General features: G+C 34.5%; 1 long non-coding RNA gene across 1 annotated transcript in view; it reads right to left on the reverse strand.

The window, feature by feature from the left end:
* The window catches only part of LOC118738776, a 33,823-nt gene extending 13,864 nt beyond the window's left edge, over window positions 1-19,959 (reverse strand). Inside the window, exons 1-2 of the long non-coding RNA XR_004992953.1 lie at window positions 19,922-19,959; window positions 16,927-16,987 (exon numbers count right to left, since the gene is read on the reverse strand). This is a non-coding gene — a long non-coding RNA (uncharacterized LOC118738776). The remainder of the gene's footprint in view (window positions 1-16,926; window positions 16,988-19,921) is intronic.
* Window positions 19,960-27,751: the final 7,792 nt, after the last annotated feature.

The raw sequence follows: 27,751 nt of genomic DNA on the forward strand, positions 1-27,751 counted from the left end.
ATTTGCTACTAGGGATGGGCACCGTTTCCAAAATAGCGGTTTTTTGATTAATCACGGTTTTTTATTTAGGTTTTAAACCAATTAAAAAAACGGTATTAAAAACCTGATCTTCTCGGCTTACCGAAAAAACCGAACTACAAAAAACACTGCAAAAAACCAAAAACCATCCATATCAAATTAAATTAAATTTCCACTTACACTTATTAATTACTGCTGTGCAACGCAAATTAATTAAACAATATTTTTTCTTAAATTTTATATAACAACTTCATTTGTAAATATACGAAATATAATAAAGCGTTGGCCATATTTATACAAAAACAAACTTCATTTCACAAATAGTGGCATTTCCTTCAATAGTGGCATAATGCCAAAAAGCACAACTCGAAAAAAACGCCTTTAAAGCGTTGAATTTACATATACTCCCATAGTAAAAATGAATGCACGTTTTGTTCTTTGAAACTTTTACTCAACATAGAAGAAAAGGTAGCGATAATTTCTGAATACTCAACTCAAAATTTTTGTTTTTTGGATTATACTTATGTAAATGGTAATATGTTATTAACTTAAAAATTTTGTTGTTCACTGATTGCTTTTATAATATTTCCAATGTTTTTCATAGTGGATATTTTTTGATAATTTTTTATTAAAACATGGGTTATGTTTTAACAAACGACGTATAAATCCAAGTTTCAAACTTTGTACGAAATTTCAATAACTTCACCTACTAGAGCAGCGAACAAAAATTTAGTAGTTAATTTGAAGTTTGTGATACGCCGTAAAATTTTATTCTTATCTCGACAAATTGCAAAATAATTATCCATTGCTGAGGAATGTAAAAACGGAATTTTCGGTTTTCGGTTCAAAAGCAAAAAACCGATTAACACCTAAATTAAAAAAGAAGATTGAAAAATATCAAATTAAACAAGTAAGAAAGTCTAAGTTCGGGCGGAGCCGAACATTAAATACCCGGCGCAGGTACTAAGTATATGATTTTCACCTTTGCGAAAGCTACCGCAAGCCGGTGCGTATAAATTTTGAGTAAATTAGCGTCCTTAAATTTCGAAATATTGAAGTTTCAAGCATTTCTGAAATTTGAGGTTATATGAAAAGCGGCCGTAATTTTAGTCCGATTTCAATAATTTTCAACGTTTTGCTTTTATGTGGCAAGCACAATAACCATACCGAGTTTGGTACAAATTGGTATAACGGTTACCGAGATACGTATATGTGATCATAAGTGGGCGGTGCCACGCCCATTTTCCAAAATTTTATCATAAACGTATTTCCTGGTAAAGAATTGTTGCAAGCATCAATTTTGAGTAAATTAGCTTTAATATTTATTGATTTATCGAAGATTGCGTATTTCTCCAAATTACCGTTATATGGGAGGTACGCGTGGTTATTGTACGATTTTAAAAATTTTCGGCGATTTGATATGCTGTACCAGGGTCAACAACTGTGCTAAGTTTGGAAGAATTTGGTGCAGCGGTTACAAAGATATACACATGTAACTATGAGTGGGCGTGGCTACGCCCATTTTCCAACAAATTTTAATATTCATATTTTTCGTCTAAAAGTTATTCTAAATGTCAATTTGGAGTGAATTAGTAGTTACTAAAATATCGCAGTTTTCGTATTTCTGAAAATTACAGTTACATGGGAGGTAGGCGTGGTTATTGTCCGATTTCGCCTATTTTCAATACCATCCGTCCTACGCCCAAAAGAAGTGCATGTACCAAGTTTCGTTAAGATATCTCAATTTTTACTCGAGTTATCGTGACAGACAATCACCGCTTAATCGATTTCTCTTTTCATTCTGATCATTTATGTATACATTTGTCTATATCTATCTCGATTCGTTTTGCCTGTTACAAACAACCGTTAGGTGAACAAAGTTATAATACCCTTGTGCACAAGTGCGCTTGGGTATAAAAAAAACGTTTCCTGAACATCCCTATTTGCTACCAAAAATTGGTTTTGCTCACACAAGCTCTTGGCTCAATCCTTATCCATTCGTCCTGAAAAATACTAGCTAGAAATGCGATTGCTTTATAAAAAAGAGAGTATTTTTACTCTTTAGAAAATAATTTATGCAACCTAACACACGCGGTTTTGCATTATCTTAGTACGCGGTTTTGTACTTTAAACGATGATATACATATGTTTCATACTTATTTAGGGAGTTCACAAGGTGTTGTATACTGTCGTACTGTTGTATGTCATAAACTATAAACGGCTAAAACTATGTTTAAGGAATTCGCAAGCTAACATAAAAGTTTTATTATGAAATTTCACAGAACTAAAAAATAGTTGGTGGTGATTTCAAGTCCTCTAAACATTTATTTAGCCGTTAAAAACTTTACAACATACAACAATCCGACAAGTACGACACCTTGTGAACCACCCAATTATTTTTACATGTGTACTACGCGTAGCCGTGAGAGAGTACACATTTTCACTATAAATGTGTCGGTTATCCGGTAGATATCCGGATACTGATAAAATCCGGTAGATTTTCGTATTATTTTCAACAAAAATTGGTTATCCTTGCATGCACTAAACACTCGTTATGAGTTCACTAAACAAAAGGGGTGCGTGAGATACTTAATTCCAGTGCAAACTTATCGTTTGAATATCCACTTCAAAGCATTGCCGAGTATCTTCATTCTTCAAAGCTTTCAATAGAATTTCGGTATTTTTCACACGATGCAACTGGCTTTTCCATGGTCATCTAATAAAAATAAAACAAGCGTCCTGCTCCTCACCTCTTTTCTCGCAAACTGTTTTGTAAATCGACTTATTTTCCAAGCATCCATGGGTCTTGAAAGTATATATTGAAATGTTATAATCCACCTATCGATGTTTTGCGGTACTATGTGCACCTGACTATTCATATTTTTGTTTGAAGGTACGAAGTTTTTCAAATGCATAATTTTTTCGGGTTATTATTGCAGTTTTTTCTAGAGCCGTTCAAATTTGAATCAGCTCCCTACAAACCCTGTAGAAAGTGGTAAAGAAATCTTATGGAATTCATAAGACATTGTTATTTCCCTAGCCGATTTTTCGACGAGCATTCGGCAGTGAAATTAATGTGCACAGTTCGATTCTTTTATGAAATTTCGGAAGAAAGTCAGCTAAGCAATGAAAATAATGCTGCGATGTGAAAGTCTTTCAGAGCTTTTTAGGAATTTCGTTTAAAAATCGTACATAAATTTTTTTTTTAGAATTTGTATCAACCACTTCATATGAAGTTCTTTGAAGATTTGTAAAGAAATCGTTACAGAATTCGGAACAAACTTACTACACTCTTAAAGATTTCGTTAAGATTTTGGGAACTTTGGGAACTTTTTCATACTCGTAAGTTTACGAGACTTTTATGGGAACACCCCCTTTATGAAAAGATGTAAATAGGTGCGTAAAGGGACTGCTTTGCAGATCAACCAGGATTTTTTGAAGCAAATTTTGTTTCGTAGTATTTTCCATAACCCCACGTCTCCACCTTCTACAGATTCTGTTAAAAAAGCTTTGTTCAGACAGAAATGTCAGACTGTTAAACCATTTCTGTCTTGGCGAATTTCTTATCAACGCTGTCTTAACATCAGCTGTCGTGTCGTAGTTTGACAACTCAGTTTTCATTTTACCGCGCCATCTACATACGTTGGGCACAAATCAACCTGATTGGCTTGATGCCATTTCGAAACTGATATGTTAAGACAGCAAGTTTCCCACATTAGAAAACGAGACAAATTTAAAACAGAAATTTGACAAATGTGGGGTAACATCCCGCCATCTTGTCTCTATCACTCCTGGCTAAAATACAATTAAAAATTCCAAAAATTAGGAGAAAACCTAATCATTTTATTCGCTTAATATTTTTATCATTTATTTTATCATAGATTTTAGTATAAAAATTGAGGGCCCTCGGCTACACTAAAGTTTACGGGGTCGCTTGCGCATGGAATTTGCATCATAGTTTTACGAGGCGCTCGTAAATAGAGCTCCATACAAATTTTGACAGTTCTTTTACGAGTCTAGTTAATCTACGAGCTTTACGAGGTTTACGAGTTTAAGGGAAGACCTCTAATATAGCAAAAAATTAAATATGAATAATTTGAGCTCATAACTTTGTATATTAAAACAAGTGAATGTCTCTATTTAATGACTCTTGGTAGAATTTTTTGCTCAAAATGATTTTATCCCATTTTAGGACGGGCATTTTGACTAGTTGGGACCTGTAGAGACAGCCGTCTACCTTACATTTGATCCGAATCCGGTTCTCTGTCAAAACTTATATCAGGCACATCCCTAATTTTCATATCACCATTTTGTATGGTGTTGGCATGTTAAATGCTCATTGATTTCACCTTAAAAGCGAAAAACATCGACAGCTTGTGTGAGGGATTTATTATTGTTGACTGCTTCGCTAGCTTCAACCAGCCTGAAAACCATTATGCCATTGCTCGAAGGCGCCCACATCGCCAGCATTGAATTTCTGATCAAAGCTCTACAGTTGGCTGTTCTGCCCCTCAGCATGGACGGACAGACTGTCTGTCTTCGACAATGTGAAAATATTTTGCAATGCTTAAATTGTCATTTAAATGTCATCAAATATGAATTGAATATTTGAGTGGACACAGCAGCAGCAGCAGCAGCACAACAACAACCTCTCACACATAAACAGAAACAACAACAAGGGAATATTATATTGCAAGCTGGACATCGACCAACAAAGCGATCAACAATATATGAAAGTATGCGCTGCAAAGAGAACTCGCAATCTTTATGTGTGTGTTGTGCTTGAATGTCAAATGTATAAAAGTATATCTCTTAGGCTATACCCCTGCAGCAATTCGTACTCACCCTATGTTAGCTCTCGGAAAGTGCCTATTGTTGCTAGTACTAGTCCCTCATAATTCCCCTGCCAATAGTTTCAGCTATCATTTTCAACATTAGAGTGTCATTGCAAAAGGACTGGTCTACTCAACAACTCACCGTGTCTATCTCTGTACCGGCTCCTTAGGGACTGGTCGAAAGCTAACATTTTCGCTACAAACAAATGTCCAATTCAAACCGGTCAAATTTTAAACGGCGAAGTACTGGTCCTTTCGAAAAATTGACCGCTTACTGCAGGGACACTATATACTTACATACATATACAGTCTGTTGTCGGTGTATGCAGTTATTTAGTGGGCCAAAGGTTCAAACTTTAATACAAAATGAGTGACTGATGGAAAACATACTCGCACAAACACAGTTCTATAGGTATCCCAAATAAACAAGCTCAGATATTTTCAAATGTTTTCCTCTTTTTTATTGTTATTACTTTTCTATATTCAGTCGCTTGGCATGTGAAATTTTCCCTCCCACGGCATTACGCTGTCTCTGAACTGATGCACAAAAACACATTTCCCGCATTGTTATCGCCAAGTGTGGGCATTGAATATAAATTGCCAATGAACTTTCAGTGGCAACACTCATCGAAGAAGTTGTCGGCATACAGCCATTTGGAACTCTATACACACAGTGGCACACATTGATTCGTTAGATTATATGTATGTATGTATGTATGCCTGTATAATACATAATTGATGTAGTTCAGATGTAGAGATGTCCATTGGTTACTTACTAGCTGGTTAGTTACGGTTTTAAAATTGAAATTGAAATGGAATTTGATTTGATTTCCCAATTCAAAGATGCATACCTACATATTACGTTTTTGTTGGTTTTTCTGCAATCAATTCCAAAATTTTATTGAAGCTCTCGAACTTCGGCATGAACATTATACTCATCAGCTCGTAACAGCTACGATAAACTTTCAACTAATTGAAAGTAAATACACTCAGCACGCATTTGAAATGTTACAAAATTATCACAAAGAACTGACACCATTCGGGCGCCTGCTGCCTAATAAATGTTACCAATGGTGAACTGAAGTGAAACTTTTAATTAAAATGCCTAAAAGCGTTCTATCTGAAAATGTAAAGTAAAATATTGGCTAGTAAAAAATTTATCCATTGCTATCGAAGTGTTAAATGTTGAGTTTAAGTTTGAGATGAGAGATATCGAACAATGCCCCTCTTTGGGCCACACTCAATAATTTATTTAATTGAATATTTGAGATATAGTCAGGATAAAGCAAAGGAGTTGCAAAGTTGTAGGATGATTTGTAAACTTCCAAAGAAAATTTAAAAGTAAATATACATAGTGAGCAAACAAATTTCAAAAACTTGTAAAAATATGACTGTTATTTGTAAAGCAAATAACTTGGGACGAAATGTTTTCATCTTAATTAAATAACTACGCAAAAGTCATCGGGAAATGTGTGCGAATATGAAAAAAAAATTTAAATCAAAAGAAAATCTACTTTTAAAATAGTATTGTAATGTTGTACATGTGTGTATATACAGTATATTTTGCTTAGCTGCCCATCCTTGTTTGCACGAAAAACTTGTGCGCTTAACCGAAAAAAGCACTTAAGCGAATTTTCTTTACTACTTCAGTGAGGAAGGTATCCGAATCCCTATGAAACCAAATAATGGAGGAGCACTTACCACGTCGAAATTACTGCAAGAGAAATTTTTTCCGAATGGTATCTAATTATCTATATAACTACATAAAATAATTGCCGTTTTCGTTGTTCTGCGAGATGAGCAAAATAAATAAACGTAATACTTTCTTTGATAATTGATAATAGCTGCAAATTTTTAAGGCAGGTATCGCTAATGTGCAGGTATGTTGAATGCAAGTATCGGAGCAGTTTCCTTATAAATGTTAAAAATATTGCCGCTGATGCACATTTTGGAGTAGGTATCTTAAATGTGCACTTAAGCACAACGGCAGCAAAGCAAAATATACTGTAAGTATAAAAAGATCAGACTTATTGGCATGGTCCATGCAGTACTGAAATAAGGCCTCATGTGTTATGCCTGATTTTAGGGTTTGCGAATCCTATGAAGCTGTATACAATTGTGGGAATTTTAAGTTTTGTAAGAAGCCTTTGCATTTAGTCAGAACCGGAATTAAGACCTTACCTAGATATTTAGTATGCGAATTGTTCACGTTTATGATGATTTTGATGGCGCTTTACTTAACGGAGCGGTATTTACGTCATGGTTATTTCGTTCCAAGAGTAATTTGGAGGTAATTTCATGGATTTTGCTAACCTTACAGTTCCAGTCCTATCTTTATATTCCATCTTTCCTCAACTTACATAACCAGCTATCAGACTGTTTGCAGCCGAAATTCCGTAAAAGTATTCTATATTGGCAAAAAAGCACTAATATCCGTAGGAGTTGAGCATAAGGGCTGTCCAGCAATCTTTTAATACCGAGTCAATTTTGGTATCGATACTTCTAAACCAAGTGATGACTAGGTATCGAAAAAAATGGGACTTGTCGCCTTTTAAAAATTGTTAAAATAGTTAATACGCTACATTTCAGTTTGGTTTCTAATCCCTGGAAGAATGAGCTAGACAAAATTAAGTCCATATAAGGAGACTGGCAATGCATAATAAAGCATAAAGCTTTGCTATTGCTTGAATTCCGGCAACAAGTACCAGATTTAAAATATTCGCTGTTGAAAAAGCTGCGTGCCGTATATTTTCAATTTTTGATACAACGTATAACTGTGAGTGCGAAATTCTGAACGACATTACACAGTTTCCTACAACCGATTACATTCCACCCACCCGCACTTCCAAGGGTATGTTCACGACCCTTCAACCCTCAAGGAAGGAATGGATCGAAGCTCGAAAAAAAGAGTAGATAGTGGGGTCTATCCGGAATAGTTAGGAATACCATTCAGCTTTCGTCTCCCTGATTACTGCAGTGTCTTTCATGCGGAACTGATGGCTATCTAAAAGGCCGCATCACTGGTCCCGTGTGATTACGGTTGCCAGACGTTCTGATTTGATCAGTACAGTACTGATTTTTCAACTCTTGTACTGATTTGGTGCATTCCTTCAATCAGTACGCTAATGTTCTGATTTTTCAAAATTTGTACTGATTTGTACTGAATTTTCAATTCAAACAAAATACTTTATGATTTTATCAAGGTTTTTGCATAACGTTATAACTTCCTTAAACTGAACTGTAAAAATATAATGTTTAATATGCCCAAGAAATTAATAGACCAATCGTTTTATGGGCATATCCCCGGGTCGTTACGTTAGGTTTAATTATTTAAAAAGAAGGCTGACATTTTTTGTCGAGTGTTGCTAGTTATCTCCAAACTAACTTTCAGTTTTATAACAACAAATTTGAATTTTCGAATGGCTTTTGCTTATAACTTACAATTCTTTTTTCACATTTACTGACATTGTAAAACAGTTTTGCATAAAAGACATAGAGTTAGATACTCTTTTTAGCGAATTCTTATTTTTTCAAAGTTTTTGCGAAGTTGAAAAATTAATTTAAGCCATGAGGAATTATAGATCATGTCCTTAAATAGTGATACTTTTCCACAGTTTGAAAAAATATGTAACTTTGTTTTTTTTTTCATCACCACACTCAAACGAAGCAACTGAGAGGATCTTAAGTATAAAGTTTGTTTCCTGGCCCAAAGAGAAAAACTAGCTTCTAATTAAAAATGTTTCGAGTGAACTTCAAACTAAAAGTAGTTTTAAAATGGAATATACAGGGTTCTTTGACTATTTAAACACTGAAGATGGAAATGATCTCATTATTGCTATTAACAAATGTCATAAATATTAGATACTGTGTACAATGATGTGTACACTCATGTTAAAATTAATAACTATATACCAAAATATTGTGAAAAGCAACTACTCTGGCGTTTTAAAGTATTAGCTGATACTTACATTAATAATTTTGCTTTGAATAAAAATGTAACGAAAAGTACTGATTTTTTTTTTTAGCATGAAAATGTCTAACGTACTGATTTCGCGCATAAAAAATCTGGCAACCCTAAGTGTGATATGATTCCTAGTTATGATATCTACATCTTCACTGATAGCCAGGCGGTAGTAAAATCTCTGGGAAATATGTCACTGACTTGAAAAGTAGTTGCTCAATGCCGCCGGTCTCTCAACGAGATGGCTGAGACATTCAGCACACATGTTGCCTGGGTACCTGGGACATTCGGGGAAACTGCAAGGCTGACATTCGGAAGGCGCGTACTTTCGGAATCCTTCTTCAAACATGCAAATATATATTGAATGAAAAATACATAGAAGTTGCCAATGAAAGATGGCGAATGGAACCGACCTGTCACATTGCCAAAACACTCTGGCCCGCCACGAACGCCCAGCGCACCAAGTCTCTACGTGACTGGAGTTCTCACCGGACATTGTCTGATCGGATTACACGCAGCTAGACTGGGCGCACCCTGGAAGGACTACTGCAGAAGCTGCAGGGATGTAGACGAAGAGGGAACCATCCCACATCTTCTCTGTCATTGCCCCGCTCTGTCAAAACGAAGAGCAAAAGCTCTCGGGAGCTATTTCTTCGACGTTCTCGATAACCTCAAAGAGGTGAACGTCAGAAGCCTTTGCACATTCTTGCTAAGCACTAAAGAACACAGCTGACCAAAAACAGCTGGTTGGAGTTTACGCCAATATCTAAATTGAATTTTATGGAAATGGAAACTAAAATAGTAAAATGCGACTAATTAAACTTGTAAACTTGAAAGTAATTAATCGTTTAGTCAGTGAACTGTGTCTGGATAAGACTTCGGGCTTTGTTTTCTTACGTTTTCAATTTTATACTTTTGAATGTAAGCAAAATTTCTATCAGCTGTTCGTCTAACTTGCAAGCTTCTGCAAATTGTCTGTTTACGTACTATTTTGGATATTTTTCTCTTGTGAGAGAACAGATGACATTTCGACGGAATTTTGATGTTGGCCATATTTTACTGGAGATTTTAAACGAACGTACCTATGACTAACCAACATTCAACAGAACTGTTACGAACGGCTTTAACTGACTTAAAACCAGATTTTGAAAATTTGGCCAAAGGGATCTTTTGCATTTTCTTAATATCATCTCACGTACATTAGAATTATAATAAAATTAATGTTTTTCATTTCTAATAATAATTTTATTTAAAACTAAAATTCTTGTTTTTGTTGCTTTTCTTTTTTGTGGCTCTTTGTAGCATTTACAATTTACATGGGGCTCTTTTCGGCCTCGGCCTTACCCACCCCTGGTTTATATCCTCAATAGAGAGTTGGGTGCCAAGTCGCGCAAGTTCATCGGCCGTGCGGCTCAGATCACCTTTGGCCGAAATGACGCAGCTATGTAGCCTTAAACTGTTTTGTCATAGAGTTGATTTTTTTTCAAAAAGGACTTTAGGAAACTATTTGTATTCGTAAAAAAAAACCATTTTTGGAGGTATTTTCAAATCGGTCCAGCTGGCGTAAATCTTAATATTTTTCCGAAATGTTTTGGTGGAAGTCTTAAAATCTAATAGATTTTATAATTGCAATGGAAACATAGTACCGATTTGTTTGTATGGAGAGTGATGCAGTATAATGTATGTATATACAATTTTGTACACGATGAAAAATGTTAAAAAAAAAAATGAAAATCGCAATTTCTAATTGGTTGTCAACGCTGTCCAACTCTCCTATAGAGGCGATTTGCGCCGAAGTGGTTGAGATAAATTTATCCAAAGAACCGACTTTCCTTCTATGGAGCTTGCGGTAATACAGTTCAACAAAATTTTACCACCTATTTTGTGAGATTAATAACGAAAAATTTCGGATCGAGTCATTTAGGTATGATAACTCATGCTTACGAAGTAACAGGCTAATATTCGCGGCTGCGTTTTGGTACGCACGCGGTCGAATTTGTTTTTTTTTTGCGTCAATCGAAATTGGCTTGCATGCGTTTGCATTTGATTTCGTTGAGCGAAACCTCAAATCAAAATATCACGCAGAACAAAAATTGGAAATTGAGTTGGCTTTTTATGCACGCCGTTCAATTTCGTTTGGTCCCATACAAGTTGTACGTGCATGAGAAATTTTTTACAGTAAATTGGCAGCGGGCGTGAATATGTATTAGGTTATCAAAGCTAGTATATCTCGAGAAAAACAGAATCGAATCGCAGCAAACGAAAATGAATTTTAAAGGGAACGAGTAGTACCAAATAATGCCCTTAGTAAGAAGCAAAAATATTTGTTGTTTTAATAATATAACCGCAATAGATCACCAAAAACCTGTTTTTGGCATTATGAGGTTAGGATATCTAAAAATCTTTACGTGCTAGAGCAATTCTGCGAGCAGATTTGGCCCAAAAACGGCTTGTTTTACTCAGGTGGTAAAAGAGGTCAAAATTTGTCGAACTTTGGGATCAACTTAATGTATGAATTTATTCAAACTTCTAGCCAAACAGAGTAAAGTGATTTCAATATTTTACTTCACATACAAAACACTCAGCGTTTGGAATTTTGTAAGTTATGAATATACATTTTGTTTTAAATTGTTTACCTTCAAATGGAAGAATATGAATGAATGAATGTAAAACGTTCAAATCATTCAAACTCATTTCGGTAAAAGTTTTTTCTACAAACAAGTTTGTTCATATTGTAATAGGAGCGCAGCAATACATACGCACATACATATGTATGTTATTCATAAAAAAAATATATGAATATTCATAAATGGATATAATGGATATTCATAAAAAAAATTGGCATTCATTTCAATTCAATTTATTTTCACTTTGTTTGGATATTGTAGTGTCGACACATATACCCGAGCAGGTATTCACTCAAATTCAAAAAAATTTTAAGCCAAAATCATTCATTCGTTTTGTATATGAAAAATTCATAAGCCGTTTTGAATGCATTCATGCAGCCCTCTAATACATATCTATTAATAAATATGTATTTCTTGCCACTGCTTACAAACTGTGGTGCGCGTAACCTTCTTTTGTACTTATTGTGCGCTTTCACTAACTTTTAGCCAGTTCTTAAGTAGTTGGTGAAACTCTTTTCACAAGCTTCTGTTGGCAAACTATGTATGAATGTAGGTTTTTGAAGCGCGCAACAGTTCAGCAATTTGTTAAAATTGGCGTTATGCATAGGAAGTTACCTTTCTTACCCTTGTTAATATGAGATTTTGATTGATTTTTGGCATTTATGCCGCTTTTTGAGCGTGGATGTATTCTTCAAGCATATGCAAATAGGTATGTGTATGTTCATACATACCCTGTAGGGAAATTCTCTAGCTCCGAATTGGTTTGCTTCTAGTTCATTTAGAACCACTACTAGTTCGCGATAAATCTCTTTTGCACGCAAACAACTGGTGAATTTAGCACGGCGATGTCATAGGAAATCGAAATTGTCCCCCGCTGCATTACCTTTTCTATAGTTCAGAACCAATCCTAAATTCGACAGACGGGATCTAGTTCGCTTTGCACCCCGTTTTCTATAGTTCGGAACCAGCCAAAATTCTACTAATATAATCGCAATCCATTTTCAGTAGTTAGGAACCAGTTCTAAATTCGGCACACTAGATTTAATTGAGACTAATAACGAAATTCGTCGGGAGAATACAAAATATTACTTTTTATTTGATTTATTAAAATACCAAACTTAAATAATTGCATTATTTTGCATCTACGTATGTTTTTTTTTTTGTTAACACATATGTATATATGTGTGTTTGTAAATTTTGTTAAATTGTATTACATTTAAGGCAACGTGTTCTCGAACGTAAAGCAAATATTTCTTATGTAATAAAAAAAAATACTTCCGTCTACAAATTACAAAAGCGTTGGGTGTTTCAAAATATTAGTTTAATATACGTATGTATAACACATGTTACTATAGAAAAACATAAACGACGGTTTTTTTATATCAGTTTTTTATTAAAATAAGTAAATTCTTATACACCTTTTTCAATTCCATTTCCTTCAACATTTCTTCGCGCAAAATAAAAAGGAAGTTTCCCTCAATTTAAATATTAAATAAAAAATGTTTAGTTTTTTCTAATAAAGGTGTATATGAGACATTCTTTTTCATATCGGATACCAAATTTGGTGTCACACTTTCGATTGGTTTAAATTTTTTTTATGGGTTCTATACATGAAATAAACTAACACGTGTTCGAGCAATTTTTTCGCTTTTTTCTTTGGAGATGATCTGTCAAAGTTTAAATTTTTTCGTGATTCTGACTAATCATGTACTCCTTCAAATCGTTATATCGCTAGTTCTGCCAACCACTTCATCTTAACGTCGTTTTAAAGCTAAGGAAACGGGCTTGATATTTCTGTATATAAGATGGTCAAGAATGTCCTAAGGCTACCGTAGCTATTAACAGTTGAACTTTTTGAAGTTGATTTGCATAGTTCAGACCAGTAAATTAGGGATTTATATTTATACCATCGTAATCTTTATTTAATTCTCTATAAAACAAACTTGGTTATAAAAATAGGAGGTTTTCAAGAACTATTTTTAAATATTTTTCTTTATGACGAGATGGTCTATTTTGTGAGAATCAACAATTATTTGTAATTTTTTTCGAAAATTTATGTTAAGATATATTTGGCAAGGTGTTAAACAGCGGGTTTTAGCAAAAAGTAAAATTTTATTGCAGATTCCGATAGGACACCTACCCAGTTGTGGAACAAATAATGTTAACGAAGCGATATTCTGCAGAAATCCGCAATAAAATCTGCGTTTTGCTAATTTTAGTCCTGCAATTGCCATGCCCATTTTAAGGGGTTTGTTGCCTTAAAGAAAAATTCTGCCATACAAATATTATATCTGGATAGGTATTATATCGGAATCCACAATAAAACTTTAATTTTTGCAAAAACTCAATGTTTAGCACCTTGCCAAATATATCTTAACATAAATTTTCGAAAAAAAAATTACAAATAATTGTTGATTCTCACAAAATAGACCATCTCGTCATAAAGAAAAATATTTTAAAAATAGTTCTTGAAAACTACCCCATTTTTTAACCACGTTTTTTATAGATAATTATAATTTACTGGTCTTCACTATGCAAATCAACTTCAAATCTTCAACTGTTAATAGCTAAGTTAGCTCTAGGACGATCTTGGCCACCTTATAACTAGAAATGCTAAGCCCGTTTCTTAGCTTTAAAATGACGTTAAGATGAAGTCTCTACGTTCAGCAGAGCTTGAGATTTAACGATCTGAAGAACTACATGATTAGTCAAAATCACGAAAAAATGCAAACTTTGACTGATCATATCTCCGAAGACAAAAGAGAAGAAGAAAATTCCTCGAACACTTGTTAGCTTATTTCAGGTACACAACCCAAAAAAAATATTTGAAGCGAATCGGAGACATGACATAATTTTTTTTTACGAAATCCGTCCGACTTAAAAATGAATGGGTCATATATGTGTGCACAAAGAAAAGACCAAGTTTCTCTCAATAAGAAAAATATTGTTTTCAGGTTCCTAGCTTGTTGTAAAAGCTTATATTCTACAGCAACGTTGAATGCAAAAGAATTAGATCCTTTTCCTAGCATCTCGTGCTTTTTAGTACATTAAAAAAAAACACGTTTTTTCTCCAAACTAAAAAATAAACTTGTTTTCAGGTACCTTACTTTAGTTGTATAGCATGTAAAAACTCGTATTCTATGGCAACATTCAATCTTTTACATTACTTGGCGGCCTTCAATTAAAAAGGCCTTTTTTCTGCAGCTGTATTGATCTTCTTAACTCTATTTGGGGTTCGTGCCTTTTTATGGATTCTACAAAGATTTTTATACCCGAGCGCACTTGTGCACAAGGGTATATTAATTTTGTTCACATAACGGTTGTTTGTAACAGCCAAAACGAATCGAGATAGATATAGACAAATGTATACATAAATGATCAGAATGAAAAAAGAAATCGATTAAGCCATGTCTGTCTGTCCGTCCGTCCGTCAGTCCGTGTACACGATAACTCGAGCAAAAATTGAGATATCTCAACGAGATTTGGTATGTAGGTTTCTGTTAATCCAAGGTAGGTTGGTATTGAAAATGGGCGAAATCGGACAATAACCACGCCCACTTCCCATATAACGGTAATTTCCAGAAATACGAAAACTGCGATATTTTAGTAACTACTGAAGATAATTCACTCAAAATTGACATTTACGATAATTTTTAGACGAAAAATAAGAATATTATAAATTTTTGGAAAATGGGCGTAGCCACACCCACTTATGGTTACATGTGTATATCTTGGTAACCGCTGCACCAATTTCTTCCAAACTTGGCACAGTTGTTGGCCTTCGCACAACATACCAAATGGCCGAAAATTTTTAAAATCGCTCAATAACCACGCCTACTTCCTATATAACGGTAATTTTCAGAAACACGAAAACTGCGATATTTTAGTAACTACTGGAGAATATTCACTCAAAATTGATATTTATAATAAGTTTTAGACGAAAAATAAGAATATTATAAATTTTTGGAAAATGGGCGTAGCCACGCCCACTTATGGTTACATGTGTATATCTTGGTAACCGCTGCACCAATTTCTTCCAAACTTGGCACAGTTGTTGGCCTTCGCACAACATAAGTGGCCGAAAATTTTTAAAATCGCTCAATAACCACGCCTACTTCCTATATTACGGTAATTTTCAGAAACACGAAAACTGCGATATTTTAGTAACTACTGAAGATAATTCACTCAAAATTGACATTTACAATAATTTTTAGACGAAAAATAAGAATATTATAAATTTTTGGAAAATGGGCGTAGCCACACCCACTTATGGTTACATGTGTATATCTTGGTAACCGCTGCACCAATTTCTTCCAAACTTGGCACAGTTGTTGGCCTTCGCACAACATTCCAAATGGCCGAAAATTTTTAAAATCGCTCAATAACCACGCCCACCTCCCATATAACGGTAATTTAGAGAAATACATAATCTTCGATAAATCAGTAAATATTGAAGCTAATTTATTCAAAATTAATGCTTTACCAAGAAATACGTTTATGGTAAAATTTTGGAAAATGGGCGTGGCACCGCCCACTTATGATCACATATAAGTATATCGGTAACCGTTCTACCAATTTGTACCAAACTCGGTGTGGTTATTGTGCTTGCCACATATAAGCAAAACGTTGAAAATTATTGAAATCGGACTAAAATAACGGCCGCTTCTTATATAACGGTAAATTTCAGAAATGCTTAAAACTTCAATATTTCGAAATTGAAGGACGCTAATTTACTCAAAATTGATACACCCCGGCTTACCATCTAGCGGAAGGTTTCGGAAAGGTGAAAAAACATATATTTAATACTTGCGCCGGGTATTTAATGTTCGGCTCCGCCCGAACTTAGACTTTCTTACTTGTTTTTTATATGCTTTTCAAGTAATCATATGATGTAATTTGCCTAGTAACACAGCATAAAAATTGGCGTAATATTTGATCCGTTGTTTGCCACGCGTTCCGAGAATATTGATGCAAGGACGAACTCGTTCCTTAGAATAATTTTTAAATATTTTTTTTTACAGAATGATGCAGCAGTCTGCTCATGGTTGTTAACTAAAGATTAAAAAAAAAAAAAACAAGATAGTTTACTTGAAATGCTCAAAAAGAAACTGTATTCACTACTTAGAAATAAATCTCGATTCCCTCAAGTAATTTTGGCGTTAAGTTTTTTTAACTCTTCTTTTGAATTTAGTGGCAACAACGATGCCACCACACTTTGTGCATGTCGGATTGGTAGTTTGAAATATCGATATGTGCAAACAATTAAGAATACTACACGAGGATGTCTACCTACTTAAACATATCTTACTTGGAGGTTACACCTATCAAGAACTTGAAAGTAAGTTTTACAACTTGAACGCCGTGAAATTTACTAACACGTTGCGTGCGGCCTGTGTCACAGCTGTCAATTCAATTGAATTTTGACAAGCAATATGTGTGATCAACTTGAAACCAAGTTCTTGATGTTGTTAGACAACTTACTTACTTGGTGTTGGTACAATCTCGTTGAATTAATTTTTTTTCAATTCTTTTTTGCCATATTTAATCTACGGGGAGGAATTGTGATATTTTCTTGTTTTAAATTAGAAACAACCATGCAAAATTGGAAGTAATAGTAAACAATCGTCATCATTAGGAAAACCCATTAATTTTAAGTCTATTTCCTCAATGGGATATTCTTTCTCTTCGAGCATTATATTGTCTACCACACAAATGCCTAGTGAAAAGGAGTCAAGTGGTTCATTTTAAAAACTTCTAATATTCGGAAATTCCCTACCTATAACAACTTTTTTGTCATTATTTTTTTTTTTTTAAAGCTGTTGAAGAATAAGGTATGGTTTCTTACATACGATTTTAAAATTTGTAAATGATTTTCAAAGCTGTAGGCAGAGAAACTAGAAACCGATCCTATAGCTCCTACGTTATCCACCAAATGCAAAAGATGTTGTAGGTTACGCTAGATTCGCCAAAGATTGTGGGAAAATGTTGAACAAATAATTCTAGCATCCTTTGAGCATTGTCTAAGTTACTTAAATAATTCTTTGTACAAAATAGAATTCTACAAGCGCAGTGCAACAACAAAAATTCATAATACACATCCTCATGTAAATTGTCCTTAAACGCGAAAATACCGGTACATAAAAGAACTTGTCGGAACTCTGTAGCTTTCCAGTAAACTACTTCATTTAGTGATCTGGTTTTCCTGACGAATTCTCTGGGTATGCAATCTCTTACGGATTCAAGGTTTTGTGATATTTTTTGCTTTTTTCCTTTTCTTTTCTTTTCACAAAGTAAGTAAGTAAGTAAGTACCACCGGCAAGACAGACACGTTTTCAACATTAACTATCTTACTAAAATTGGCCATAGTTGATAAGGAGAAGACTTAAATAAAGGTAAACCGTCGATATTCATATCAATTGTAATATCGTCAAGTTCTTTCAATATGTTTGATATTTACTGCAACTGGTTTTGAAGCCCTATATGAGAATAGAGACCAGGTTCAACAGGCCTAATTATAGGCTTTTCCCTGCTTTTACCAAAAAGAGTTTCCACAGATAGTGGAACATCCAAGTTCACGTCGCGCAAAATAGCTAAAAGGCCCTCGAAAAACTAGCGTGGGGGCCAGTGTTGCCGTTTTGGTTACTTTTAACCAATTTTGGTTATTTTTTTCTTGCCTGTGAAGTTGGTAAGATATTTCCCATTTTGGTTATTTTTAAAATTTGCTGTAGTTTCTAACTTTTGTATACATACAATAATTAAATCTTTGAAAAATAGTATAAACAAATACATTTATTCTGCTCAATATGGTTATTTAACTAAAGTTATTACTCTAAAATGGCAACTCAAGATTCGACTTATTCCGATAACAATCATGTGTTTACATATGCAAAAGAACAGTAAAAGTTCGAGGGTGCAACTATTATCGGTTCGTGTCTTTAATAAATAGCGGTGAATTAATCGCCAAGTTTTTGAAACGGCCCCGCAGTTACACAATTTCTATGTTTTTTGCACACACCTACATAGTATGTGCCTGAAATGACATTTGAATAATACGAGAGTTATTAAGAAGCCGCGAAAAATTATTAGAATTCCGCGCAAAATTGGTGTTTCAAGTTAATTTATACGGGCTCAATTCTATGGATAAGTGAGAAAAAAATACACAATTTTGGTTTTATTTTGCATATGTATTTCCAAAAAACTTTTAAATTAGGTTCGTTATAAGACATAGGCCAGCTTCACCTGTCGAGGTTGAGGAGAGTAGCAGCAGCAGTGGCAGCCCCAGCAGTGAAACCAAGTGAGAATATTTGGAATCATTGTGTTAATATTACTTACATATGTATGTATTTGTTTTATAATATACAGAATACATAATATACATGGTCGGCTAAAGACTACTTCAAATGAATACATACTCAGATAGCACAAATATAAATACCTCGTATATGCGGAATCCAATACCACGCCATGTATGTACAATAAAAGAGGGATTTGGTAATTATTTTTCCATTACTGCTTACTTTATTAATTTAAGTTAAGATTAATAATAATAATCTTATAGCAAGTAGGTTCAAGGGAAATACCATTCCACAGTTTTGAAAAAATCGGTTTCTCGCGCTTTTGTAAAATTTATTTACTTTCGTATACGCGGTACTGCGTTTGGCGTATACGAGGTACTTCGCGCTGAGCGACGATATAGCTCAATACAGTCCAACTTTTAATTGTTTAATCTTAATTATAAAATATTTACAATGTGGTTGTTCACGCTGATTAGGTATTTCATTGATTCTTACAAAGAAGTTGGAAACTGTGTACCTATGTACTTATTTAAAAACGTCATTTAGAGTCTGGTAATGTTAAAGATATTAACATACATATGCACCTAATACGGGAAGCCTGATTTTCTAAAATATGTATTTATATATATACTTATATATGAATGTATCTCACTTATTTTCAGCCTTAAAAGGATTTACTTTTCAAAAATGCAAATAAAAACTGATTTTCTTTAGTTTGTAAAATTTGTATATACGTACTATATAAAAGAATTTGTGATGACCTGAGTTATTAATCTAATAAAAAAATTGGTTATTTTTCCTTACATTTCGTAACTTTTTCGTCAAATCTTGGTTAGAAAGTTCTTTGAGCGGCGGCAACACTGGTGGGGGCTTATATTCCAAGTACCAACTTAACAATTTATCTCTGAATGAAACTTCACTTTCACTTGGGAAAAAGTATTCATTTGGGGTACTTCCAATATGTTCTCCTGAGACTTGCGTCACATTTGAGCATGAAGGCTCGTCAAGTAAGCCACTTTCATCTGGAAAAGCATGGCTGTTCAACAGTTTCACCTATCAGACCATCGTTCAACTCATACATTTTTTTTAAAAGATTGTCCTGCCCTTTTTTAATGAGTCTCTTCATGTGACGTTTACTATTCGTTTCAAAATTTTATTAATATTGACCTTATATTTGTAACTCACAATTGCTCACAAAAACAAAACGCACTTTAACACCAAACAGAGGCCAGCAAAATGTCGGAGAATTTACCATAATAGATTAGGGATATAAAAAACCATCAATGTATCGAGCAGCATCGATCGTCGTGGCTTCAAACATCGACAATTTTTTTTTACTAATTTTTCACCATTTCATTTTGAGTATGCTTTAAAATGTGGAACGAGGGTTTGATAAATAACTAATTTCATGGAATTATGCACAAGGTCCTTTAATAAATTCGTAAATTAATAAATGTACCTATTTAAGTAAAAAATAGTTCAAGTGAAACTACATCGATTCTTCAAACATCAATAGTGTAATTGTGATTTACAACACTATGATAGATACATACAAGAAATAAATGTATCGATATAAATCAACCAAAGATCTATATAGCACCATCTATACTATAAAGATATAGTACGTTCATACGTAAGCTATTTGCAAATAAAAATAATGTGTAAGTACCTAACTCACTGTTAAATCGACGGTGAAAACAACACTGCTTTATTATAAAAACGAAATGATATGACCACCGAAAAAGTTTGTTTTAGTCATACATCACAAATTCCTTATTATAAAAGGGCAAAAATATTAGCATAGAAAAATTAATCAATGTATTGCGCTGTATTTGTAAAAAATACAGCTTATAAATACCTATGCCTGGTGTAAACGGTCTTTTAAATAATCGCCTCCAATGAAGTTGGGTGGCTGCCAACTTTTGGTTCAACTAATCGGCTCTAAAGTTTCCTGTAAAATCGCCTCATGTGAACACATTTTAAAGCGAAAAAGCAACCCTGTATTTGCATTCTCTTCGATTTGATCGATTTCATCTCTTCACTAGTTTGGTTTGTTTACATTTACTTTATTATTGTTTCGAAAAATTGTTGTTCACTCAATTTGTATATATGTAGATACATATGGGTGTTTAGCCGAAAAAAGGTAAGTAAAAGAGATACATTTAAAATTTACTGGAGAATATTGGAAAGTAGTTGCAGCTTCATGATCTGCAATGGTCGAGGGGCGCATTACCAGCCGTAGGAAAATAATTTTCCATTAGGAGTCTGTATGAAACCATAGATACCTCCGCTATGTGTGGTAATACCAATGCTCACACCCCAAATCTGGATATAAGTATGGCGCAAGGCATAGAAGCAGGCAGGAACAGGTAGTACCACCTATGGAGTATTAAGGCGCTGGCCCAATGCAGACTTGCTTTTCACGCCTTGCTTACTTTAATTTGTTTTAATTTATTTTGAAAACTTGGTTGGCTAAATGGCGCCTTGGAACGCTGTCAAAGTAACTAGCTGTATGATTAGAAAGTCAAGGTCTGTTCCCTTAACATTAAGTATTATTTTCCTAGAAAACTGATTCTTAATAAAAAAAATGTAAATAATACCGCTTAATCCTTTCAGATTTATTTTTACATAAAAACAAATTAATGTTTGTATTTCAAAGAAATTTCCAGTGGGAAATGGGAATGTATTACCTTTTTCCTCCAAGAAAAGATTAACAAATACCGTTCAATTTAAAATCTTTCTAGAAAATGGTAAGCAACATTTTAGTGCTTGTGATTTTTGTGATAAATTCTGAAAAGCTTGGTCGTGCAGACACCAAAAATTAAAAATTGCCTTGTGACTTTCTATAAGAATAAAGCCTGTTCGCGAAAGGTGAACAGAAAAAGGATCAGTTGGAAATTTTATGAAAAAAAGAAAAAATGCTGTGTATAGTAGTTACTACCGAACTAGTTCCGTTTTTGCGCTATAGTACTAGTGGCGGACCTGATTTTTTTTCACTAGTTATTGATTTCCCTGCAGGGAATGTATGCAAGTATACATAAAAGTGCATGCACTTCAAATGGTGGTTTGTATTTACATATTTATGGCTACTTATTTATGTAAAAGCAGCTAGTTAAACAAGAAAATTCTGTTAGAATACAAAAATGTCTCCCGTATGCTCAACATGTCGCCCCGTTTGTAGTCAGCATTACAAATAGAGTATAAAACCATAAACATATAAGCTCACTGGTTCTTTAAAATCATCAATGGTATGGCATCCAATTAATTTTGAGGGGAAATTATCACTGGCCTATTCGAGATGCCAGATCGAAATAAAAAAATATCGATTTTTGAGTCGACTCGAATCGAAATAAAAAAATCGAAGCTGTAAGAAATCGGCAAAAAATAAATTGATCTCCCAAGATCGATTCATATATTTTGTCAAATGACGTATTTTACTTAATTAAAAAAAAAAATAAAACACGTCGATCTGACCAAACTATTATAATTTTTAAAGTATATATACATACATTTATCATAACGGTTTCAATATCAAGATGTATTCAAAAGCTATCAAGTAGCTAACAATCCGTGACTAATAATAATTTATGTAATAGTAAAAACGTTTCTTTTTCACTTATGTACAGCATTTTGAAAAAAAAAAATACATTTGCTATACGGAGTTGCGACAGTTCGTTCATACAATTTTGTTCGCAAAGTTGCCATTTCACCAAAAATGCCACTTTTAGATGTTTTATGAATCGCACTAATGACTATTTTTAAGACCATAATGCCAAAAATTGCCATTCAATGCCTAGTGGAAATTTCTCATTAACTCTGGTTGTTTTTTTTATGATCACAAATGAGAAAAAATTTTATATTTTACTTCAAAATTAACCACTATTTTAAAAACTGCATAATACAATGGAGTTTACGAATATGTAGATTTTTTTGCTATATGGACACTGTTTAGTTTTTTTTTCGCTAACTCTATAAGGCTGTTCAGGATCTTGTGTAAATGCTCTTGCATTTGCATTTTCGTTGCATTTGTAAATTAACCATATTAAAATGCAAACGGTTGCCATAGCAGCAAGCATAAAGTTTGCAAATGCAATTCCAACTGAAAATCCAAGACCATTTCAACAGCACCCTGAACAGGCATACGTAATAATATTTTTTTCTAAAAAGAGTAATTAAGGAGTGAAAATTTTCTATTTCCATAATTTTATATAGAGTTTTTTCAAGAAGCTTCCCTAAGAAGCTCTTGTTAGGAGGAGAAAAAAGTTCGGGTCATTGAATTCTTTGGTCTTTGCTCTCTCAAGTTAGAAAGGTGGGAAGCGTAAAGCCCCATAATTTTTTTGTACCAGCCTCCACTTCAAATTTCTTTAAAATTCTGTAGATTTTCTGATGTAAACCGTAAATCAATATGCATTCTCTCCTCCTTATTTACTGGTGCTGTTACCGCCTAAGCGATTTTGGCCGAGTCCAAAACAGCACGCCAGTCATTTCTCTTCTGTGCCAACTGGAAAAGCCAAGTGAAGCCAAGTTCCTCTCCACCTGGTCTTTCCAACGCAGAAGAGACCTTCCCTCTTCCTCTGCATCGCGGCCCGTGTTGAATACTTTCAGACCAGGAGCGTTTCTGTTCATTTGAACGACAAGACCAAGCTAGCGGAGCCGCTGAATTTTAATTCACTGCACTATGCCTATATCATTGAAAAGCTCATACAGCTCATTCGTTAAATCGTCTGCGGTATTTGCCATCGCCAACGCGTTAAGGTCCGTAAATCTTTCGCAGAATCTGATTCTCCGTTGGATTTCAAGGCTGATATTATTATTGGTGTTTGTGTACTGCGTAAACACGTCACATGGAATGGAGTGCTCGCACGTAAATTATTACCCTCCAGCACTGCTGGAGTCAATCGCTACTTTTGAACCGCTACTGCGCCGACTCCTAGGAAAGTAGCTACTCTATTAACCCATGGTAGTGCACATGGTAGTGCAGAGTCGAACCAGTCGTAAGCAGGATAGCGAAAAACTACGACAGAGGGCGCCCATAAATCACGTAAGTGACTACTTTAGGAACTCCCGGTAGTGCAGAGAGAGCAGATGGTGACTACCGCCTAGGTCATTGCCTTGTAAAAGTAATCGATGAGATACACTGCAAGAAGTCGGTCGGTAATTGACGGAGTTTATCAGGTAGCTACCGATTCAGCAGACCTGTAGTCGCTCCCCCGTACTGCAGAGTATGTAAAGAAAAGACAAGGTTTCAAAGTATTTATTAATAATTATAATTAATGAGTTGTCCTTTATCTTTATTTGGTATTTAAAGTGATTGTGTACATCGTTACAAAGCGTACTTGATGCGCTTACTTCAGTGTGGCGTAGTAGCTGGTGAACTGGTTGTGGTGTGAACTGGTTGTGAAGTGAATTTAGATATAATTTCAAACTCCGTTGTATCCGCCGAACCATGTACTTAGATCAGTGACCGCCAAACACTTTCCTGGGAAACGAACTATATTCGGCCTTTCACATGTACACAATCGGCTTCTTACACGTACACAATCCGAACGTCAACAGAAAGAGTGGCAGAGCAACAAATTTTATTTAGTTGCATGCAAACAATAGGCGAAGCAGGTTGATGACGCATTTCCGTGCATTACCACCAACACATTCTCATTTTTTATTTCATAACTAATACATTCTCATTTTAAGACTTCTCTTTTTGGCGGACACTGACTTAGATTGTATTTCCCCTCAACACAGTTATTAAGCAGCGGGGTACATATGCATTTGCGTGAGTTTGTGTGTGTATGTTTGTACATATACGGTGCATGTTACTGCCCTGCAGTACGGGGGAGTGACTACAGGACTGCTGAATCGGTAGCTACCTGATAAACACCGTCAATTACCGACCGACTACTTGCAGTGTATTTCATCGATTACTTTTACAAGGCAATGTCCTAGGCGGTAGTCACCATCGGCTCTCTCTGCACTACCGAGAGTTACTAAAGTAGTCACTTGCGTGATTTATGGATTTTTCGCTATTCTGCTTCCGACTGGTTCGACTCTGCACTACCATGTGCACTACCACGGGTTAATAGAGTAGCTACTTACCTAGGACTCGGTGCAGTAGCGGTTCAAAAGTAGCGATTGACTCCAGTAGTACTGGAGGGTGCGCTTACACATTTGTTAGTGTTTGGCCGAGCTTTCCCACAGCACATTAGGGTGGTGCAATATATTTAGGCTGGAGGCCTAAACAGTGTTAGTGCTGGTTCCAAAGTAAACGAGCTTGTAATCGTCAACAGTGACGTATGTGCCAAGACGCGTATGCTCCGACTGTTTGTGTGATGACAGTAGATACTTCGTTTTGTTCTCGTTCACCAACAGACCCATTCTCTTTGCTTCTCTATCTAATCTCGAAACTGCAGAGCAGACGTAGCCCATATTTTTACCGACATTATCGATGTCGTCGGCAAACGCCAGCAATTGTAAAAAATTGGGACAAGACATCTTGACCATTTTTGATTATTTTCTTTTCGGTTGTTTAATGTGTAATAATTTTTTATTAAAGTCTAGTTAATTATATGATACTTAACACCATATAAATCCACATTGCAAACTTTGTAGAGAAATTAAAAAATTTCACAACAACAAACTTTGTATTCAAAATTTTTAGAAAAATTCTAAGTATGCAGTTTTGTGTCTTATTAAGGTGTAAGCTTCAATAGGCTAAGAATTCACGTTTCTTTTTGGTTTTTTTTTTGCCGACAGTGTATTATTTTCTTCCAAACAAAACAAATTGTCGAACATAGTAACTTTGTATGGAAGAAATAGAGTGACGCCGCACAGTGTTTCGACTAAATGGAGGCAGGTGGAAATAATAGTAAACCTGCACCAATTTCATTGAAACTTGACATGTGCTCTAGTTTTACTTAGAAATAGGGAATTATGAAATTTGGTAAAGATGGAATAATTGCCACGCCTTCTACTCTCGTGGGCGGGAACATTAAGTTTCATCCGATTTCGATGAAATTTAGTTTGTGCTCTCTCTTTTATTAGAAAAACATAAATGTAAAATATGGGAAAGAATAGATCACTATAACGTCTAAAACTCGCAAAAAATGTGAGCCCAGTCGTTAACTTACGTTTACTTTGGTAAATTTTTTTCCTGCTTTTCACTGTCAGAAAACACAGGTTCTACCATAAAATAACTTAGGTGTAAATACTCGCTTTTTTCCCAACGTCTGATGAGATTTTCCCATTGTTCGAAAAATTCTTTTCGCGAAATTATGCAAAAAGAGGCTGAAAATCAAAAATTAAGAAAATCAAAAATTACATATATTTGCACAGTCGCGCGCAAAGATCAAATTATATATTCTAAAACTACATAAAATTCTCTAAAACATTTGTCTAATTTCAAGACCTGACGGACCGGTACTCACACTTTTTTTTTACTAATATGTAATCTTTAGCGTCTAAATTTTAAACTATGTAGGTAAGAAAATAGGAAAGTACCAAATAAATAATAAATATGTTCACCTGAATATTCCACGATATTTAAATAATTGATTACAGTTGAAAAAGAAACATCTTCTTCAATGTGTTAATCGCAAAAGGCAACTTAACTAATTACTCGGTATCGCGCCGATTCCCGTATTTCTTTGGAAATGTATCGTTCGTGAAGAAGGGGGGTGAGTAAATAATGTGAAATGTGGTATTTGTGACTTTTACTTTTCCCTCTCTAAGTCCAACCGGTTTTTTTATCAACTGTCAACATGACTTTTTTCTATCTGCCGCCATATAGTCGAAACACTGTGCGCCGTCAGCAAAAAAAAAAAAAATTATTTTAAAAAATCAACGATATTTTGTGGATACTTCAAACTAGAATAATGTTGTTGTGCAACTTTTTTAAATTTTTAAAACTTTTGGACAAGTGGGAAATTTGGATTTACATGGCTTTTGTTAGACGTATCATTTTGTCTCCGGGTGAACAATAAAGGAATTCCCGTACCAGGAATTTCTTCTTTTTTATGGAAAACTGTAAAATATGCTTTAATTTTCAAATGGAGATACAGCGAATCGGGATTTTTCTGCAGTAATGTACTGTTTTTTCTTTGAAAAAAGATACGAGCGTTATGAATACCTGATCTATGGTGGATTTTCCATAAAGCCATACTGATAGGCAGTGATCGGACTTAAAAAAAATTATGTGTGGTAGAATCTGGAAAAAATGTGGTAGATTTCAAAAAAATTTGGTAGATGTCAAGTTTTAGATCAAACTTTGTACAAAAATTAAAAAAATTCTGCAGGGTTATACCTAAATTGCAAACTTTTTAATTAGACTCTAAAAAAATTTAATTTTGAAGTTGCTAAAAATTGCATTGAGTTTTGATAATTTTTCTTCCTTGACAGTGTAAAGCAGTTTTTTTCCATATCAATATATTTTTCGAACATATTTCAAGAGATTTCCGCAACCTTGCAGAGTGCCGCCAGCTTTTCTTTTTATCACATCCCGACGTAGCGAACGTATGTGGCACGTTCCTAAAACCGCTACTTGGGATTCACCGATTTTGACAATTCTCAAGTTGTCAATCCTCACTTAAATTTACTAATACTTTCACAAAAATCGCCGCTCTTTAACATTTTCACTATTAAGTCTTTTTATAAATCATATATTTTGCAATTTAACACAATAACACCGCGTTTCCTGTCGAGCAATTTATTATTGAGAAAATTGACTTTCTTACAGTTTATTTTATCCTCGCATTCGGCTTTGGTTTTTTTTTTTTACTTGAGAAATTTCATCGCCGCCGGGTATGCAGAATCTTGTATTATATCATTCTTGTTAACATATAGTGTTTAGTGTTGGACAATTTTTGCGCTTAAAATTAAGAAAATTATGTCGACCAAAAATAAAACTACTCAAAAACGCGAATATGTGGTAGATTTCAGACCTTGAGTGGTAGATGTGGTAGATGCTCAAAAACGTGGTAGATCTACAATGTGGTAGAAGTCCGATCACTGCTGATAGGGTCC

This window comes from Rhagoletis pomonella, unplaced genomic scaffold, assembly GCF_013731165.1.
Source record: "Rhagoletis pomonella isolate Grant_MI unplaced genomic scaffold, Rhpom_1.0 Rhpom_scaffold_00005, whole genome shotgun sequence".
NCBI classification, from domain to species: domain Eukaryota; kingdom Metazoa; phylum Arthropoda; class Insecta; order Diptera; family Tephritidae; genus Rhagoletis; species Rhagoletis pomonella.